At 44.6% G+C, this 22,267-nt stretch overlaps 1 protein-coding gene across 9 annotated transcripts in view; it reads left to right on the top strand.

Moving 5' to 3' along the window:
• The window catches only part of LOC139535752 (kelch domain-containing protein 8A-like), a 73,260-nt gene that overhangs the window by 34,574 nt on the left and 16,419 nt on the right, over positions 1-22,267 (top strand). For 5 of the 9 annotated variants that reach the window (XM_071335518.1, XM_071335517.1, XM_071335508.1 and 2 more), the window contains exon 3: positions 6,621-6,757. The exons of 1 other annotated variant lie outside the window; for it this stretch is intronic. The gene's annotated coding sequence lies outside the window, so the exon portion shown is untranslated. 3 more of the 9 variants (XM_071335511.1, XM_071335514.1, XM_071335512.1) reach the window with 3 other exon arrangements.

The raw sequence follows: 22,267 nt of genomic DNA, 5'->3' as shown, positions 1-22,267 counted from the left end.
GTGACCATACGTACAGTGCCTTGCAAAAGTATTCGCCCACTAGGAGTTTTTCCTATTTTGTTGCATTACAACCTGTAATTAAAATGTATTTTTAATTGGATTTCATGCAATGGACATACACAAAATAGTCCAAATTGGTGAAGTGAAATTTAAAAAATAACTTATAACTTAAAAAAATTATAATAAAAAATTAAACGGAAAAGTGGTGCATGCATATGTATTCACCCCCTTTGCTATGAAGCCCCTAAATAAGATCTGGTGCAACCAATTACCTTCAGAAGTTACATAATTTGTTAAATAAAGTCCACCTGTGTGCAGTCATGTGACAGTCACATGATCTGTCACATGATCTCAGTATATATACAGTCGCGGCCAAAAGATTTGAGAATGACACAAATATACATTTTCATCAAGTTTGCTGCTTCAGTGTCTTTAGATATTTTTGTCAGATGTTACTATGGAATACTGTATAATTACAAGCATTTCATAAGTGTCAAAGGCTTTTATTGACAATTACATGAAGTTGATGCAAAGAGTCAATATTTGCAGTGTTGACGCTTCTTTTTCAAGACCTCTGCAATCCGCCCTGGCATGCTGTCAATTAACTTCTGGGCCACATCCTGACTGATGGCAGCCCATTCTTGCATAATCAATGCTTGGAGTTTGTCAATGTTTTGTTCCCTGAGCTACTTAGTTATCACTTTTGCCTTATGGCAAGATGCTCCATCATGCTGGAAAAGGCAGTGTTCGTCACCAAACTGCTCCTGGATGGTTGGGAGAAGTTGCTCTCGGAGGATGTGTTGGTACTATTCTTTATTCATGGCTGTGTTCTTAGGCAAAATTGTGAGTGAGCCCACTCCCTTGGCTGAGAAGCAACCCCACACATGAATGGTCTCAGGATGCTTTACTGTTGGCATGACACAGGACTGATGGTAGAGCTCACCTTGTCTTCTCCGGACAAGCATTTTTCCGGATTGCCCAAACAATCGGAAAGGGGATTCATCAGAGAAAATGACTTTTCCCCAGTCCTCAGCAGTCCAATCCCTGTACCTTTTGCAGAATATCAGTCTGTCCCTGATGTTTTCCCTGGAGAGAAGTGGCTTCTTTGCTGCTCTTCTTGACATCACGCCATCCTCCAAAAGTCTTCGCCTCACTATGCGTGCAGATGCACTCACACCTGCCTGCTGCCATTCTTGAGCAAGCTCTGTACTGGTGGTGCCCCAATCCCGCAGCTGAATCAACTTTAGGAGATGGTCCTGGCGCTTGCTGTACTTTCTTGGGCGCCCTGAAGCCTTCTTCACAACAATTGAACTGCTCTCCTTGAAGTTCTTGATGATCCGATAAATGGTTGATTTAGGTGCAATCTTACTGGCAGCAATATCCTTGCCTGTGAAGCCCTTTTTGTGCAAAGCAATGATGACGGCACATGTTTCCTTGCAGGTAACCATGGTTGACAGAGGAAGAACAATGACTCTAAGCACCACCTTCCTTTTGAAGCTTCCAGTCTGTTATTTGAACTCAATCAGCATGACAGAGTGATCTCCAGCCTTGTCCTCGTCAACACTCACACCTATGTTAACAAGAGAATCACTGACATCATGTCAGCGGGTCCTTTTGTGGCAGGGCTGAAATGCAGTGGAAATGTTTTTTGGGGATTCAGTTAATTTGCATGGCAAAGAGGGACTTTGCAATTAATTGTAATTCATCTGATCACTCTTCATAACATTCTGGAGTATATGCAAATTGCCATCATACAAACTGAGGCAGCAGACTTTGTGAAAATTAATATTTGTGTCATTCTCAAAACTTTTGGCCACGACTGTACACCTGTTCTGAAAGGCCCCAGAGTCTGCAACACCACTGAGCAAGCGGCACCACCAAGCAAGCTGCACCATTAAGACCACGGAGCTCTCCAAACAGGTCAGGGACAAAGTTGTGAAATACAGATCAGCGTTGGGTTCTAAAAAAAAAATCAGAAACTTTGAACATCCCACGGAGCACCATTAAATCCATTATTAAAAAATGGAAAGAATTTGACACCACAACAAACCTTCCAAGAGAGGGCCGCACAACAAAACTCACGGACCAGGCAAGGAGGGCATTAATCAGAGAGGCAACAAAGAGACCAAAGATAACCCTGAAGGAGCTGTAAAGCTCCACAGCGGAGATTGGAGTATCTGTCCATAGGACCACTTTAAGCCCTACACTCCACAGAGCTGGGCTTTACGGATAAGTGGCCAGAAAAAAGCCATTGCTTAAAGAAATAAATAAGCCAACATGTTTGGTGTTTGCCAAAAGGCATGTGGGAGACTCCCCAAACATATGGAAGAAGCTACTCTGGTCAGATGAGACTAAAACGGAGCTTTTTGGCCATCAAGGAAAGAGTTATGTCTGGCGCAAACCCACTACCTGTCATCACCCCGAGAACACCATCCCCACAGTGAAGCATGGTGGTGGCAGCATCATGCTGTGGGGATGTTTTTCAACGTTAGAGGCTGGGAAACTGGTCAGAATTGAAGGAATGATGGATGTCGCTAAATACAGGGAAATTCTTGAGGGAAACCTGTTTCAGTCTCCCAGAGATGTGAGACTGGGACGGAGGTTCACCTTCCAGCAGGACAATGACCCTAAGCATACTGCTAAAGCAACACTCGAGTGGTTTAAGGGGAAATATTTAAATGTCTTGGAATGGCCTAATCAAAGCCCAGACCTCAATCCAATTGAGAATCTGTGGTATGACTTAAAGATTGCTGTACACCAGCGGAACCCATCCAACTTGAAGGAGCTGGTGCAGTTTTGCCTTGAAGAATGGGCAAAAATCCCAGTGGCTAGATGTGCCAAGCTTATGGAGACATACCCCAGGAGACTTGCAGCTGTAATTGCTGCAAAATGTTGCTCGACAAAGTATTCACTTTGGAGGGGTGGGGGGGGGGGGTGAATAGATATGCACGCTCAAGTTTTTTGCATCTTCAAAGTGGTAGACATGTGGTGTCAATCAAATGATACAAACCCTCCAAAAATCTATTTTAATTCCAGGTTGTAAGGCAACAAAATAGGAAAAATGCCAAGGGGGGTGAATACTTTCGCAAGCCACTGTACATATCCCAACCAGCAGTTGTGTAAATTACTAGAGTAAAAATACCTCAAAGTACTACTTAAGTAGTTTTTTGGGGTATCTGTACTTTACTTTACTATTTAATTTTTGACAACTTTTACTTCACTAAAGAAAATAATGTACTTTTTACTCCATACATTTTCCCTGACACCTAAAAGTACTTGTTACATTTTGAATGCTTAGCAGGACAGAAAAATTGTCAAATTCACACACTTCAAGAGAACACGTGGTCATCCCTACTGCCTCTGTTCTGGCGGACTCACTAAACACAAATGCATCATTTGTAAATGATGTCTGAGTGTTGGAGTGTGCCCCTGGCTATCTGTAGATTTGGTGCCATCTGCTTTGCTTAACATAAGGAATTTTTTATTATTTATACGTTTACATTTACTTTTGATACTTAAGTATATATAGATTACCAGGAAAAGTACTCAGAGCATGTGCTGACCAGCTAGTAAATGTCTTCACTGACATTTTCAACCTCTCTCTGACCCAGTCTGTGACCAGCAAATCACCATAGTCCTTGTGCCTAAGAACGCCAAGGTAACCTGTCTAAATGACTACTGCCCCGTAGTACTCATATCTGTAGCCATGTAATGCTTTGAAAGGCTGGTCATGGCTCACATCATACCCATCATCCCAGAAACCCTGAACCCACTCATATTCACATACCGCCCCAACAGATCCACAGATGACGGCATCTCTTTTGCACTCCACACTGCCTTTTCCCACCTGGACAAAAGGAACACCTATGTGAGAATGCTGTTAGTTCACTACAGCTCAGCGATCAACATCATAGTGCCCTCCAAGCTTATCACTAAGCTAAGGACCCTGGGACTGAACACCTCCCTCTGCAACTGGATCCTGGACGTCCTGATGGGCCGCCTCCAGGTGGTGAGGGTTGGCTCTAACACATCCGCCACGCTGACCCTCAACACAGGGGCCCCTCAGGGGTGTGTGCTTAATCCCCTACTCCACTCCCTGTTCATGCACAACTGCGTGGCCGCGCACGACTCTAACACCATCATTAAGTTTGCCGATGACATGACGGTGGTAGTCCTGATCACAGACGACGATGAGACAGCCTCTAGGCAGGAGGTCAGAGACCTGACAGTGTGGTGCCAGGACAACAAGCTCTCACTCAACATGGGCAAGACAAAGTACATCACTAAGGAGGTATCATGGTCCAAACACACCAACACAGTCCTGAAGAGGGCACGACACCACCTCTTCCCCCTCAGGAGGCTGAAAAGATTTGGCATGGGCCCTCAGATCCTCAAAAAGTTCTACAGCTGCACCATTGAGAGCATCTTAACTGGCTGCATCACCCCTCGGTACGGCAACTACTTGGCATCCGACCGCACGGCGCTACAGAGGGTAGTGCGTGCGGCCCAGTACATCACTGGGGCCGAACTCCCTGCCATCCAGGACCTCTATACTAGGCGGTGTCAGAGGAAGGCTCTAAAAATGGTCAAAGACTCCAGCCACCCAAGTGACAGCAAGTGGTACCGGAGCACTAAGTCTGTGACCAAAAGGCTCCTGAACAGCTTCTACCCCCAACATAAGTATGCTGAACAGTTAATCAAATGGCTACCCAGACAATTTACATTGACGTACTTAATTATTTATTATCTTAATGGTTTTGCACTGACTCCCCTGTTCTGGCTCTATGCACACTCACTAGACTCTACCAACACATACTACACTCACTCACTCACACACACACACACACACACACACACACACACACACACACACACACACACACACACACACACACACACACACACACACACACACACACACACACACACACACACACACACACACACACACACACACACACACACACACACACACACACACACACACACACACACACGCATATTGACGCCACATTCACACACTCACACATAGACACACGTTCACACTTCACATACGCTGCTGCTACACTGTTTATTATATATACTGATTGACTAGTCACTTTTACCCCTACCCACATGTATACTGAACAAAAATATTTTATAATTTCAAAGATTTTTTCAAAAATATATATAATTTCAAAGATTTTACTCAGTTACAGTTCACATAAGGAAATAAATGCATTATCTATGGATTTCACATGACTGGGCAGGGGTGCATTCAATCAGAATGAGTTTTTCCCCACACAAGAGCCTTATTACAGACAGAAATATTCCTCAGTTTTCTCAGCTCTCCGGCTGGCTGGTCTCAGACGATCCCGCAGTTGAAGCAGCCTGATGAGGAGGTCCTGGACTTGTGGTCTGCGGTTGTGAGGCCGGTTGGACGTACTGTCAAATTCTCTAAAACATTGTTGGAGGAAGCTTATGGTAGAGAAATGAACATTCAGTTATCTGGCAACAGCTCCGGTGGACATTCCTGCAGTCAGTCAGCATGCCAATTGCATGCTCCCTCAAAACTTGAGACATCTGTGGCATTGTATTGTGTGACAAACCTGCACATTTTAGAGAGGCCTTTTATTGTCCCCTCATGCTGTTTCATCAGCTTCTTGATATGCCACACCTGTCAGGTGGATGGATTATCTTGGCAAATGAGAAATGCTCACTAACAGGGATGTAAACACATTTGTGCATAACATTTGAGAGAAATAAGCTTTGTGCGTATGGAACATTTCTGGGATCTTTTATTTCACCTCATGAAACATGGGACCAACACTTTACATGTTGGGTTTATATTTTTGTTCAGTATACATACTGTATTACCGGAATTACCTCAACTACCTCGTACCCCTGCACAAAGCCTCTTTGTTTTTGCTTGTTAGGCCTACAATGTGTTAAAACGCTCTGAATAATTCCCTTCTGTTATGTTACTGTTATATGTTCTGTTTCTCATTGGGAATGTTTGGTTTTTCCTTCTGGCTTTCATCCCTTTTCTGTGGAACACTGCGTGTTCCCTATTCTTCAGCTCGCTGTTCTGTTTGTTAAGATAACGAACGCAGCCACTCACATCCTCCCTACAGAGACACACTGAAGGATTTTATTCTGAGACTACTACGTGTGTCCCAGTTTTAGCAAAATGGCCTATTTGTGTACAGCAATCTCTCACTACAACACCTCGCCCCAAGGCTTGGGTTATTTTAAACAATGTGTGTGTAGGTCCCCCAGTGTGTTATTATCAGTACGCACGTGTCGTGTGTATGTGATGTGTTGCTTTGGGAGGCCAACTCTCGCTCCACTCATCTGTCAGCTCTGTGGGGTTGCTATGGGAACTATAGAAGGGCACGCAGAAGTAATGAGCATCCCATAATTGTTTAAGGTGACCTTGAAGATTCCATTAAGGTTGCATATCTGTGTATGTGCACATGTGCTACGTATGTGTGTGCAGATGTGTGTATAAAGTTAATTTAATTCAGTTGAAGTAAATTAATACTTAGTGGATACCCTGTGAATAGTTTCATGATGCACCACTGCCCCAGTCTTTCCCCTACCTGTCACTTCTCCATTCTTTCTCTCCATCTCTCTCCTAGCTAGCTGTCTCCTGTCACCAGGCCAGGGAGCTTCCACCTGCCACTGTCTGTCTGCCATCATCATCTGAATGCCCTCTCCCCTGGGACTGAAAAACCGCTGCCTGTGGAGGACTGGAGTGGCAGCCAACAGATACAGGGTAGCATATAATCTCCCTCACACTTGCCAGCTCTGTCATTGCCATAATGGACAGGTTTTCATCATCACCATAACAACCAGTTGTGTAGTGTGTGGCATTCTAAACTGGGTGGTTCGAGCCCTGAATGCTGATTGGCTGAAAGCTGTGGTATATCAGACCGTATACCACGGGTATGACAAAACATTTGCTTTAACTGTTCTAATTACGTTAATAACCAGTTTACTCCACGTTGCGTCGTGCTTAAGAACAGCCCTTAGCCGTGGTATATTGGCCATGTACTGTACCACACCACTTCACGCCGTATTGCTTAATTATAGTGTAGCATTATAGTGTGTAAGTGTATAAATGTAAAAAAGCTCTTGCCAAGTGGTCTAGACCTCTATTCCCTCTCAATGGTTAGTTACATTATCCTTGATTGCTGTTGGTGTAGAAAACTCTTCATTATACTATTTCACCCATTCTGTAGAATATACTGAGCTGGGCTGCATAACTCTCCCTCTACAGTGTCTGCTCATTTTCATTCTGGCATTTTAATCAAGGACTGTTTTAATACCTGTCTCACCAGGTGTGAACACATTGACTGATCAGTTAACACGTTCCAGGAAGAAATTAAAACCTGCAGGACTCTCCAGGACCATTATTGATTGCTCCGAGTTCTCCTCACCTTGCTCTCACTTGTCTGAATAATTGGCTCTGATCCACCATAATAGTAGCTGCATCGAAATGTAAATTCATAACCTGCACATGGGAGAAACAACATGAAAAACTGTAAAGCAGAACAGAGATTTCACTGCTACATTATAGTTACAGTACCTTGACATTTATCTCCAATGTTCATTAGTGTAATAATCACTGGCCGATGTATTCCATATTATTCATAACTCTAAAGTTTGTGTTGAAAAGGCTGGCACAGGCTAACATTCCAGCCTTCCCCTTCAGGCTTTTGCTACTTATGTATGTCTTCATTTCTAGATATTTCCCCTGTGGCGGAGTAGCGTTATCTTAGACTGAGTCGCTGTCCACTTTCATGTGGTGCTGAACGTCAGAATTCTGGTTCTGTCACTGTTCGCTTCAATGGTGCTGAATTTCTGCTTCCTATTACAAATTACACCATTGGACCTTCAGGTCTTTCTTACCGACACCAATGGAGTAAAAAAACTAATAATTATCAGCTCCCATTCAGTCAGCCCATAATATCCACACTTCCTCATGACACATTAATATCTTATCGCCTGTTGAAACCTGGGATTCCTACTTTACTGTCCTTAACTTTCATTGAAATATCCTCAAACTTTGTTGCGCTCCTCAGAATTAAAGGCCAAGCTATTCTTCTCTCTACCCCCATTCATATCTCCATGAACCTTCAAAAGATTCCTTTGAAAAACAACTCCCCCTTAAAGAACAAATTACCATACAAAAGCCTGGTACTACCCCAGACTTCACTACACTGCATCTCATCACAAGCTTGGGATTGTCGTCGATTGAAGCCAAGCCTTTCTAATTCCACTCTGTTCAGCTCGATGATCAAAGTGGATCAGGGCAGACAGTTAGTGAGAAGCCCCCAGATGTAGAGCCCTGCCTGGGGCACACTCGGTTCTGTGCATGGGTTATGTGTTCTCTGGTTCTCTACTCTACAGTGTGTGTGTGTGTGTGTGTGTGTGTGTGTGTGTGTGTGTGTGTGTGTGTGTGTGTGTGTGTGTGTGTGTGTGTGTGTGTGTGTGTGTGTGTGTGTGTGTGTGTGTGTGTGTGTGTGTGTGTGTGTGTGTGTGTGTGTGTGTGTGTGTGTGTGTGTGTGTGCGTGTGTGTGTGTGGCTGAGAGGTCTCTGTTTAGGAACACACAAATGGAGTTGCTATAAAAATAACCATATCATGTCAATTGATTCTTGGCGAAATTACAGTAGTTAACCCTACTGAGTCATGCAAGGCTAGCATTAGCATTGATGCCCAAACTACAATGGGAGTGAATGGGATCCAGTTAGCATGCTAAAGTCAAGTGTAATTACATCAAGTGTAATTGTGTAAACTATCTCTCTTACTGAGAGATGTGTGTGTGTGTGATACTGTAGTTGTTCACTCCGCAGGAGTTCTGCTCTCCAGACCAAAGTTCTGGCCAATGGGTTAAAGACAGTGACATTTTGACAAACCAATGATAGTACCTCCCACCTGTGATCCACATTACTAAGTGTCAGAGGTCTGCCCAGACACAACCACCTCCTAGGTTGATCTGTTGATCTGAAACAATTTGATGGCTACAGTATATGGTAGTTGCTCCATCTTGCCCAACAGCAAGGGTCTTGAAGTGATCGATGTGTGTGTGTGTGTGTGTGTGTGTGTGTGTGTGTGTGTGTGTGTGTGTGTGTGTGTGTGTGTGTGTGTGTGTGTGTGTGTGTGTGTGTGTGTGTGTGTGTGTGTGTGTGTGTGTGTGTGTGTGTGTGCGCGTGTGTGAGAGAGAGAGAGAGAAAGAGAAAGGGAGTGAGAGAGAGACAGAGAGAGAGAAGCACCTAGATCTTCTGCACAAATTCTGTCAGAATTGGGCCCTGATAGTAAATCTCAGGAAGACAAAAATAATGGTGTTCCAAAAATTGTCAATTTGCAAGGACCACAAATGCAAATTCCATCTAGACATCATTAACATAGAGCACACAAAAAACGATACATACCTCGGCCTAAACGTCAGCGCCACAGGTAACTTCCACAAAACTGTAAACGATCTGAGAAACAAGGCAAGAAGAGCCTTCTATGTCATCAAAAGGAACATAAAATGATCCACCAATCAATCAAATGTATTTATTAAGCCTTTTTTACATCAGCAGATGTCACAAAGTTCTATACAGAAACCAAACCTAAAACCCCAAACAACAAGCAATGTAGAAGCATGGTGGCTAGGAAAAACTCCCTAGAAAGGCAGGCATGCAGGAAGAAACCTAGAGAGGAAAGCCCTGCCTCCACCTGTTTGTTTAGAAATTCTAGGGACAATAAGGAGGCCTGCGTCTTGTGACCGTATCGCACGTGTAGGTACGTACAGCAGGACCAAATCGGAGAGATAGGTAGGAGCAAGCCCATGTAATGCTTTGTAGGTTAGCTGTAAACCCTTGAAATCAGCCCTAGCCTTAACAGGAAGCCAGTGTAGAGAGGCTAGCAATGGAGTAATGTGATAAAAAAATGAGGTTCTAGTCAAATTTCTAGCAGCCGTGTTTTGCACTAACTGAAGTTTACCTCGTGCTTTATCCGGGTAGCCGGAGAGTAGAGCATTGCAGTAGTCTAATCTAGAAATGACAAAAGCATGGATTAGCTTTTCTGCATCATTTTTGGACAAAAAGTTTCAGATTTTTGCAATGTTACGAAGATGGAAAAAAACTGTCCTTGAAATGTTCTTGATATGTTCTTCAAAAGAGAGATCAGGGTCCACGAGATCAGTAACGCCGAGGTCCTTAACAGCTTTATTTGAGACAACTGTACAACCATCAAGATTAATTGTCAGATCCAACAGCAGATCTCTTTGTTTCTTGGGACCTAGTATCTCTGTTTTGTCTGAGTTTAAAAGTAAAACATTTGCAGCAATCCACTTCCTTATGTCGAAATGTACAGCTGTGTGTCGTCCACATAGCAGTGAAAGTTGACATTGTGTTTCCAAATGACATCACCAAGAGGTAGAATATATAGTGAAAACAATAGTGGTCCTAAAACCGAACGTTGAAGAACGCCGAAACATACAATTGATTTGTCAGAGGACAAATCATCCACAGAGACGAACTGATATCTTTCCGACAGATAAGATCTAAACCAGGCAAGAACTTGTCCGTGTAGACCAATTTGAGTTTTCTAATCTCTCCAAAAGAATGTGGTGGTCGATGGTGTCAAAAGCAGCACTCAGGTCTAGGAGCACAAGGACAGATGCAGAGCCTTGGTCTGAAGCCATTAAAAGGTAATTTACCACTTTCACGAGTACAGTCTCAGTGCTATGATGGGGTCTAAAACCAGACTGAAGAATTTCGTATACATTATTTGTCTTCAGGAAGGCAGTGTTTTGCTACGCAACAGATTCTTCTAAACATTTTTAGATGAATGGGAGATTTGATATAGGGTGATAGTTTTTACATTTTCCAGGTCAAGGTTTGGGTTTTTCAAGAGAGGCTTTATTACTGCCACTTTTAGTGAGTTTAGTACACATCCGGTGGATAGGGAGCCATTTATTGTGTTCAACATAGGAGGTCCAAGCACAGGAAGTAGCTTTTTCAGTAGTTTAGTTTGAATAGGGTCCAGTAAGCAGCTTGAGGTTTTAGAGGCCATGACTATTTTCATGAATGTGTCAAGAGATACAGGATTAAAAAACTTGAGTGTCTCCATTGATCCTAGGTCCTGGCAGTTCTGTGCAGACTCAGGACAACTGAGCTTTAGAGAGATACGCAGGTTCAAAGAGGAGTCCGTAATTTGCTTTCTAATGATCATGATCTTTTCATCGAAGAAGTTCATAAATTAATCACTGCTGAAGTGAAAGCCATCCTCTCTTGTTGAATGCTGCTTTTTAGACAGCTTTGCAACAGTATCAAAGACAAATGTTGGATTGTTGTTATTATCCTCAATTAGGATGATTGAGCAGCAGTGAGGGCTCTTCGATATTGCACGATACTATCTTTCCAAGCTAGTCGTAAGACATCCAGTTTGGTGGAACGCCATTTCCGTTCCAATTTTCTGGAAGCTTCCTTCAGGGCTCGGGCATTTTTGGTATACCAGGGAGCAACTTTCTTGTCACAAATGTTTTTTGTTTTTAGGGGTGCGACTGCATCTAGGGTATTACTCAAGGTTAAATTTAGATCCTCAGTTAGGTGGTTAACCGTTTTTTGTACTCCGGCGTCCTTGGGTAGATGGATGGAATCTGGAAGGGTATCTAGGAATCTTTGGGTTGTCCGAGAATTTATATCACGGCTTTGGTTGGGGTCTGAGCAGATTATTTGTTGTGATTGCAAACATAATAAGATAGTGGTCCGATAGTCCAGGATAATGAGGAAAAACATTTAGATCCACAATATTTATTCAATGGGACAAAACTAGATCCAGGGTATGCCTGTGGCAATGAGGTGGTCCGGAGACATGTTGGACAAACCCCATTGAGTCAATGATGGCTCTGAAAGCCTTTTGGAGTGGGTCTGTGGATTTTTCCATGTGAATACTAAAGTCACCAAAAATGTGAATATTATCTGCCATGACTACAAGGTCCAATAGGAATTCAGAGAACTCAGTGAGGAACGCTGTATACGGCCCAGGAGACCTGTAAACAGTAGCTATAAAAAGTGATTGAGTAGGCTGCATAGATTTCATGACTAGATGTTCAAAAGACGAAAGCGCAGTCTTTTTCTTTGTAAATTGAAATTTGTTAGCAACACTTCCGCCTTTGCGGGATGCGCGGGATGTTACTCGTGTAACCAGGAGGAGAGGCCTCATTTAACACAGCAAATTCATCAGGCTTGAGGCATGTTTCAGTCAGGCCAATCACATCAATATTATGATCAGTGATTAGTTCATTGACTATGTGTCACATGGAATGACGCTGGAGAGACGAAGCAGGTACAGGGAGCAACATTTTTTAATAAATAACGGCCATGGAACGAGACAGGAACAGCGTCAGCAAACAGGTAACAAAAACAAAAGACAATTAATGCATAAGCAGGGAACTGACAAATATAGGGGAGGAAATAAACAGATAAGTGAGTGAGTCCAGGTGAGTCCAGTATCGCTGATGCGCGTGACAAGGGAAGGCAGGTGTGCGTAAAATGACCTCCAGCAGGCCACAAATGTGCATGTGTCAGCATATGGTCTCACAAGGGCTCTGAGGATCTCATCTCGGTACCTAATGGCAGTCAGGCTACCTCTGGCGAGCACATGGAGGGCTGTGCGGCCCCACAAAGAAATGCCACCCCACACCATGACTGACCCACCGCCAAACCGGTCATGCTGGAGGATGTTGCAGGCAGCAGAACATTCTCCACGGCGTCTCCAGACTCTGTCACGTCTGTCACATGTGCTCATGTGCTCAGTGTGAACCTGCTTTCATCTGTGAAGAGCACAGGGCGCCAGTGGCGAATTTGCCAATCTTGGTGTTCCCTGGCAAATGCCAAACGTCCTGCACGGTGTTGGGCTGTAAGCACAACCCCCAACTGTGGACGTCGGGCCCTCATACCACCCTCATGGAGTCTGTTTCTGACCGTTTGAGCAGACACATGCACATTTGTGGCCTGCTGGAGGTCATTTTGCAGGGCTCTGGCAGTGATCCTCCTTGCACAAAGGCGGAGGTAGCGGTCCTGCTGCTGGGTTGTTGCCCTCCTACGGCCTCCTCCACGTCTCCTGATGTACTGGCCTGTCTCCTGGTAGCGCCTCCATGCTCTGGACACTATGCTGACAGACACAGCAAACCTTCTTGCCACAGCTCGCATTGATGTGCCATCCTGGATGAGCTGCACTACCTGAGCCACTTGTGTGGGTTGTAGACTCCGTCTCATGCAACCACTAGAGTGAGAGCACCGCCAGCATTCAACAGTGACCAAAACATCAGCCAGGAAGCATAGGAACTGAGAAGTGGTCTGTGGTCACCACCTGCAGAATCACTCCTTTATTGGGGGTGTCTTGCTAATTGCCTATAATTTCCACCTTTTGTCTATTCCATTTGCACAACAGCATGTGAAATTTATTGTCAATCAGTGTTGCTTCCTAAGTGGACAGTTTGATTTCACAGAAGTGTGATTGACTTGGAGTTACATTGTGTTGTTTAAGTGTTCCCTTTATTTTTTTGAGCAGTGTATATAGATATATATTTTTATTTTCTATATGTATACTTTGACAATGTAAGTAATAATGAACTTGCCATGTCAATAAAGTAAATTGAAAGTAAATTGAATTGAGCGAGAGACTCAGCATGTTGTAATTACTTGGTTCACTCCAGACCTGACTGCCCTTGACCAGCACAAAAACATCCTGTGGCGTACTGCATTAGCATCGAATAGCCCCCGCGATATGAAACTTTTCAGGGAAGTTAGGAACCAATATACACAGGCAGTTAGGAAAGCAAAGGCTAGCTTTTTGAAACAGAAAGTTGCATCCTGTAGCACAAACTCCAAAAAGTTCTGTGACACTGTAAAGTCCATGAGGAATAAGAGCACCTCCTCCCAGCTGCCCACTGCACTGAGGCTAGGAAACACTGTCACCACCGAAAATTGAGAATTTCAAAAAACATTTTTCTCGACGGCTGGCCATGCTTTCCACCTGGCTACCCCTACCCCGGTCAACAGCTCTGCACCCCCCACAGCAACTTCCCGAGGCATTTCTCCGTCACCCAAATCCAGGTAGCTGGTGTTCTGAAAGAGTTGCAAAATCTGGACCCCTACAAATCAGCCGGGCTAGACAATCTGGACCCTCTCCTTCTAAAATTATCCGCCGCAATTGTTGCAACCCCTATTACTAGCCTGATCAACCTCTCTTTCGTATCGTCTGATATCCCCAAAGATTGGAAAGCTGCCGCTCTCATCCCCCTCTTCAAAGCGGGAGACACTCTAGACCCAAACTGTTACAGGCCTATATCCATCCTGCCCTGCCTTTCCAAGGTCTTCGAAAGCCAAGTTAACAAACAGATTACCGACCATTTCGCATCCCACCGTACCTTCTCCGCTATGCAATCTGGTTTCCGAGCTGGTTATGGGTGCACCTCAGCCACGCTCAAGGTCCTAAACGATATCATAACCGCCATCGATAAAAGACAATACTGTGCAGCCGTATTCATCGACCTGGCCAAGGCTTTCGATGTAACGAACGTTGTCGGGAGAAGGAGAAGAGGACCAAGGTGTCCATATTACCTTTTAATAAATACTAACACTTGAACAAAAACAACAAAACGACAAACGAACAGTTCTGCAAGGTGCACTACACTAAACAGAAAACAACTACCCACAAACACAGGTGGGAACAGGCTACCTAAGTATGGTTCTCAATCAGAGACAACGATTGACAGCTGCCTCTGATTGGGAACCATACCAGGCCAAACACATAGAAATACAACACACAGAACAAAACATAGAATGCCCACCCCAACTCACGCCCTGACCAACCGATATAGAGACATAAAAAGGAAAACCTGAACCTATAGGGGAGGGTCTGGGTGGGCATTTCACCGCGGTGGCGGCTCTGGTGCGGGACGTAGACCCCGCTCCACCTCTGGCTTGGCCCACTTAGGTGGCGCCTCTAGAGCGGGGACCCCCGCCGCCGACCCCGGACTGGGGACCCTCGCAGCGGGCCCCGGACAGGAGGGAGACTCTGGCTGCTCCGGACAGGAGGGAGACTCTGGCTGCTCCGGACAGGAGGGAGACTCTGGCTGCTCCGGACAGGAGGGAGACTCTGGCTGCTCCGGACAGGAGGGAGACTCTGGCTGCTCCGGACAGGAGGGAGACTCTGGCTGCTCCGGACAGGAGGGAGACTCTGGCGGCTCCGGACAGGAGGGAGACTCTGGCGGATCCGGACAGGAAGGCGACGCTGGAGGCTCCGGACTGGAGGGCGTCGCTGGAGGCTCCGGACTGGAGGGCGTCGCTGAAGGCTCCGGACTAGAGGGCGTCGCTGGAGGCTCCGGACTGACGGCCTTCTTTGGAGGCCTCGTGCCATAACTCCTCACTGGAGGTTTCGTGCCATGGATCCTCACTGGAGGCTTCGTGCCATGGATCCTCACTGGAGGCTTCGTGCCATGGATCATCACTGGAGGCTTCTTGCCATGTATCATCACTGGAGGCTTCGTGCCATGGATCATCACTGGATGCTTCGTGCCATGGATCATCACTGGAGGCTTTGTGCCATGGATCATCACTGGAGGCTTTGTGCCATGGATCATCACTGGAGGCTTCTTGCCATGGATCATCACTGGAGGCTTCGTGCCATGGATCATCACTGGAGGCTTCGTGCCATGGATCATCACTGGAGGCTTCTTGCCATGGATCATCACTGGAGGCTTCGTGCCATGGATCACCACTGGAGGCTTCTTGCCATGGATCACCACTTGAGTGGAGAGACACACGGGAGGCCTGGCTCTGGGAGAAGGCACAGGACTCACCAGGCTGGGGAGACATATAGGAGGGTTAATTCTGGGCCCATGCACAGGACTCACCAGGCTGGGGAGACATGCAGGAGGCCTTGTCCTTGGCCGAGGCACCGGATACACTGGGCCGTGGAGGCGCACTGGCGGTCTCGAGCGCAAATCTGGCCCCACCCGTTCTGGCTGGATGCCAGCTTCCACCCGGCAAATGCGGGACGCTGGCACCGAGCACACCGGCCTGTGGATGCTCGGTCGAGACACAGTGCGCATCACCCCATAGCACGGGGCCTGACTAGTCACATGCTCGCCCCGGTAAGAATGGGGAGTGGGCTCAGGTCTCCAACCTGACTCCGCCACACTCCCCGTGTGCCCCCCTCCCAATTTTTGGGGGGGCTGCCTCTCGGGCTACCTTGCCAGCCGTGTTCCCTCATACCGCTGGTTCCTTTCTCCTGCTGCCTCCGCTCTCCTGGCTGCCTCCACCTGTTTCCATGGGAGGCGATCCCTTCCAGCCAGGATCTCCTCCCATGTTCAGGATCCCTTGCCGTCCAGAATGTCCTCCCATGTCCAGTCCTCTCTTCCACGCTGCTTAGTCTGTTGGTGGTGGGTAGTTCTGTCACGAACGTCGTCGAGAGAAGGAGAAGAGGACCAAGGTGCAGTGTGGTAAGTGTCCATATTAACTTTTAATAAATACTAACACTTGAACAAAAACAACAAAACGACAAACGAACAGTTCTGCAAGGTGCACTACACTAAACAGAAAACAACTACCCACAAACACAGGTGGGAACAGGCTACCTAAGTATGGTTCTCAATCAGAGACAACGATTGACAGCTGCCTCTGATTGGGAACCATACCAGGCCAAACACATAGAAATACAACACACAGAACAAAACATAGAATGCCCACCCTAACTCACGCCCTGACCAACCAAAATAGAGACATAAAAAGGAACTCTAAGGTCAGGGCGTGACATTTTACTCTGTCAATCACCGCATTCTTATCGGCAGACTCAACAGCCTTGGTTTCTCAAATGACTGCCTCGCCTGGTTCACCAACTACTTCTCAGACAGAGTTCAGTGTGTCAAATCGGAGGGCCTGTTGTCCGGACCTCTGGCAGTCTCTATGGGGGTGCCACAGAGTTCAATTCTCGGGCCAACTCTTTTCTCTGTATACATCAATGTTGCTCTTGCTGCTGGTGATTCTCTGATCCACCTCTACGCAGACGACACCATTCTGTATACTTCCGGCACTTCTTTGGACACTGTGTTAATAAACCTCCAGACGAGTTTCAATGCCATACAACTCTCCTTCCGTGGCCTCCAACTGCTCTTAAATGCAAGTAAAACTAAATGCATGCTCTTCAACTGATCGCTGCCCGCACCTGCCTGCCCGTCTAGCATCACTACTCTGGACGGTTCTGACTTAGAATATGTGGACAACTACAAATACCTAGGTGCCTGGTTAGACTGTAAACTCTCCTTCCAGACTCACATTAAGCATCTCCAATCCAAAATTAAATCTAGAATCAGCTTCCTATTTAGCAAAAAAGCATCCTTCATTCATGCTACCAAACATACCCTTGTAAAACTGACTATCCTACCGATCCTTGACTTCGGCAATGTCATTTACAAAATAGCCTCCAACACTCTACTCAGCAAATTGGATGCAGTCTATCACAGTGCCATCCGTTTCGTCACCAAAGCCCCATATACTGCCCACCACTGTGACCTGTATGCTCTCGTTGGCTGGCCCTCACTTCATATTCGTTGCCAAACCCACTGGCTCCAGGTCATCTATAAGTCTTTGCTAGGTAAAGCCCCGCCTTATCTCAGCTCACTGGTCACCATAGCAGCACCCATCCGTAGAACACGCTCCAGCAGGTATATTTCAGCTGGTCACCCCCAAAGCCAACTCCTCCTTTGGCCGCCTTTCCTTCCAGTTCTCTGCTGCCAATGACTGGAACGAATTGCAAAAATCACTGAAGCTGGAGACTCATATCTCCCTCACTAACTTTAAGCATCAGCTGTCAGAGCAGCTTACAGATCATTGCACCTGTACATAGCCCATTGTAAATAGACCACCCATCTACCTCATTCCCATATTGTTCTTTTTTTTTTTTGCTCCTTTGCACCCCACTATCTCTACTTGCACAATCATCTTCTGCACATCTATCACTCCAGTGTTTAATTGCTAAATTGCAATTATTTCGCCACTATGGCCTATTTATTGCCTTACCTCCCTAATCTTACTTCATTTGCACACACTGTATATAGCCTTTTCTATTGTGTTATTGACTGTATGTTTGTTTATTCATGTGTAACTCTGTGTTGTTTCTGTCGCACTGCTTTGCTTTATCTTGGCCAGGTCGCAGTTGTATATGAGAACTTGTTCTCAACTTGCCTACCTGGCTAAAAAAATAAAAAATATATATAGATGAACAAAAGTGAAGTTATGAGAAAAGCTTTGAGCTTCATGGTGTAGGCCTGCTTTGGTGTATGGCATTCCAGGCCATAAAATGTGCCTACAGAGGACATTATGATAGATCTAAACGAGTTAATTCAATGATACACAGACATTGACAGAAAAAGTTGAGTTAAATGACAAACACAAACAAAAGGAATATTAGATATACAATTGTATTGACAGAATTCTGCAGAGCTATGTACTCACTATAAAATATTAATGCAGTGATTTGAGTTGAGTCGACTGAAGGCAATAAATGTCAGTAATTTACTTTTTATGCAAAACTACTTAAAATTTAAATGCATAAAAGTGTGTCAAAGTGCGATGTGGGTTCTCGGTACAGCACAGTCTCTTTCCGATTTCCACAGTTAATGTATGAATGACAATTAGTAGGCTACGGTGAAGGCAGAAATGTATAATTCAAGTGTGACCCACATAATGACGATGGATGGAAGTAGCTGGGTTTGTTTGAAAATGTTTTTTTAAGAGTGCGGTACCACAAGAGCCTGCCCGTTTCGCAGCGAGGATAGAAGAGAGAGGGTGTGTCTATTAGGCTACTTGAGTGGCTTATTGCACTGAAACCTCTCTCCATCTCTCAGCCTGGCCAGGGGAAACGCCGACGGATAGAAGGCATGGGAGCACCTGGACCGCGTGAAGATCGTAATGTAACTGAGAAGGATTAATATAAATATTCTCGCTTTTAATGTGACCGACCGATCGTTGTGTGCGCCGCGTCCGCTTTGTGATCAACTTCTCTGGGGAGTGTGGGCGCACCTCTCGGCTCTACAGCCTCTTATTGTATGTGGGGTCTTCCTGTTCCTAATAATAGCCTTACTACATACAAAACGTGGTTTCAGTATACCAGTCATTTATTTTTGGTTGGCTGTGTCATTCAGACGAATTACGGCGTAAACAAAACAACGTTGAATGGATATTGTAGGCTACAGAAACAACAAAGTTATTAGCATCCCTAACGTTGATTTTTACATACCTCAGTGTATATTGCGCTGACTGGATACATTGTCATTCGATTTGATCATACAAGGCCTCAAATATTGATCTTGTTCATAAATCTTCTGTTTGAATTTATGCCGTGTTCAGATCATGTCGGAAACTCTGGACGTCCGAGTTAAAATGAACGTAAGTTATTTACGTAGAACTTCCTATTGGTTGATTCTGGTTACACCCAAGAGTGAAACTCAGGATCCGAATCTTCCGCCTAGGTTAGCAAGTCGGACATTTCTGTCTTTCCGACATGATATGCATGTGGCATCACCAGACACTTCCGCTTATGCTCAATTACCCTGGGGATGAGATCAGTTTGAACTATGTGAGTATTGAAAGACTTTCGGTCATCATGATGCACCTTAATACAAAACAGCTAAAAGTGTGCAATACATTCAGTAGATTATAAGCCTATTATTCATGGTGGTACATCTATTATCTATTTTTATGTTCTAACTTGATATTTTTACAAGTGGTAAGATGATGATGAGGATTGTGATGATGATGATGATAGTGTTGTTGTGGTGGTTGTTGTTGTTGGTCATGATAATGATGATGATGACTGTGCTTGTGGTAGCGATGAGGAGAATGATGCTGAAGATAATGAATAATGACTCATGCATTATTCTGTCTGAAATGTCATCTGTTTCTTATGCTGTCTGAATGTCTCACCCCCAGCCCAATCGCACGCTATACAACTAGGAGCAAGGCTGAGAGATCTGGGACAGTGAGCTGAATATAGACTGAAATCCCCTTCTCTCTTTTCTTCTCATCTCTCCTCCTTCTCTCCTCCTCCTGTCCTCTCAGCACTTATTGATTACTTACAATCATAAAAACCCTATAGATCAGTGGGCTTGTGCATTGTGCAATGAGCTACTCTGTGGTATTTATGGTAAATTAATTAATATAAGATCAATGCCATTCTGGCCATCTCTGGCCTGTCAGTCTGCTACCTCTCACTGCTGGGGAGCCTTGGCAGTCCCCTACCCCCTCGCCCCTCTCCTGCTCCCTGCCTCCCTCTCTCCCACCTCTTCTGCTCCCCCCATCTCACTGGCCCAGTCAGCACAGCAGAGAGTGACACAAGGGAGTCCAGTTCTGCTGACAGAGAAATTAAATAGGGAGACCTGGTCCTGTAGGCTCTCGTTTCTTTCTCTCTCACACACACACACACTAGTAATTAAGTATAAAACCCTAGGGATTGTGTCCCAGGCTCCCCAACCATCAATAACTCTACTTGTTCTTTATTGCTCTCTCAATAATCTCTCTCTTTCCCTACCTCAGCAAAACTCTCTCCTTTATCCCACTTCTCCTCAATACTCTCCTCATCTCTCTTTCCTTCTTTTTGCTCTCTCTGTCTGCACTCATGCCTTCTCCAGGCTGCCACGTTGGATAAAGTCATTCTAATGGGGCTCTTTCACAGCAGCCAGTGTACAGAGTGTCCGTGTGTCTCCAAGTGTGTATGCGTGTTTGTTCCCAGGGGGTAATGTGCAATATGTCTCAATTGAGTATACCGTCCAATGGCTTACATAACAGAATGCCTAAAGTATGTATCCTCCATTTTATGCCTTGATACCTACATGCATACAGTTTATTCTAGAGGTCGACCGATTATGATTTTTCAATGCCGATACCGTTACCGATTATTGGAGGACAAAAAAAAGCCGATACCGAGTAATCGGACATTTTTATATATATATTTGTAATAATCACAATTACAACAATACTGAATGAACAATGAACACTTCTATTTTAACTTAATATAATACATAAATATAATCTATTTAATCTCAAATAAATAATGAAACATGTTCAATTTGGTTTAAATAATGCAAAAACACAGTGTAAAAGCACAATATGTGCCATGTAAAAAAGCTAACGTTTAAGTTCCTTCCTCAGAACATGAGAACATATGAGTCTTCAATATTCCCAGTTAAGAAGTTTTAGGTTGTAGTTATTATAGGAATTATAGAACTATTTCTCTCTATACCATTTGTATTTCACATACCTTTGACTATTGAATGTTCTTATAGGCACTATAGTATTGCCAGCCTAATCTCGGGAGTTGATAGGCTTGAAGTCATAAACAGCGCTGTGCTTCAAGCATTGCTAAGAGCTGCTGGCAAACGCAGGAAAGTGCTGTTTGAATGAATGCTTACCAGCCTGCTGCTGCCGACCACCGCTCAGTCAGACTGCTCTATCAAATATCAAATTATAGACTTAATTATAATATAATAAACACACAGAAATACGTGCCTTAGGTCATTAATATGGTCAAATCCAGAAACGATCATTTCGAAAACAAAACGTTTATTCTTTCAGTGAAATACGGTACCATTCCGTATTTTATCGAACGGGTGGCAACCCTAAGTCTAAATATTGCTGTTACATTGCACAACCTTCAATGTTATGTCATAATTATGTAAAATTCTGGCAAATTAATGATGGTCTTTGTTAGGAAGAAATGGTCTTCACACAGTTCGCAACGAGCCAGGCAGCCCAAACTGCTGCATATACCCTGACTGCTTACACTGAACGCAAGAGAAGTGACACAGTTTCCCTAGTTAATATTGCCTGCTAACATGAATTTCTTTTAACTAAATATACAGGTTTTAAAAAATATACTTGTGTATTGATTTTAAGAAAGGCATTGATGTTTATGGTTAGGTACATTGGTGCAACGATTGTTCTATTTTCGAGAATGCGCTTTTGTTAAATCATCACCAGTTTGGCGAAGTAGGCTGTGATTCGAAGATAAATTAACAGGCACCGCATTGATTATATGCAAAGCAGGACAAGCTAGTTAAACTAGTAATATCATCAACCATGTGTAGTTAACTAGTGATTATGTTAAGATTGATTGTTTTTTATAAGTTTAATGCTAGCTAGCAACTTACCTTGGCTCCTTGCAGCCACCAGGTCCTTTTGATGCTGCACTCGCGTAACAGGTGGTCAGCCTACCATGCAGTCTCCTCGT

Source organism: Salvelinus alpinus, chromosome 12 (genome assembly GCF_045679555.1).
Source record: "Salvelinus alpinus chromosome 12, SLU_Salpinus.1, whole genome shotgun sequence".
Classification (NCBI taxonomy): domain Eukaryota; kingdom Metazoa; phylum Chordata; class Actinopteri; order Salmoniformes; family Salmonidae; genus Salvelinus; species Salvelinus alpinus.
Note: the sequence above shows the minus strand (reverse complement) of the source record. Positions and strands in the feature narration are given on the sequence as shown.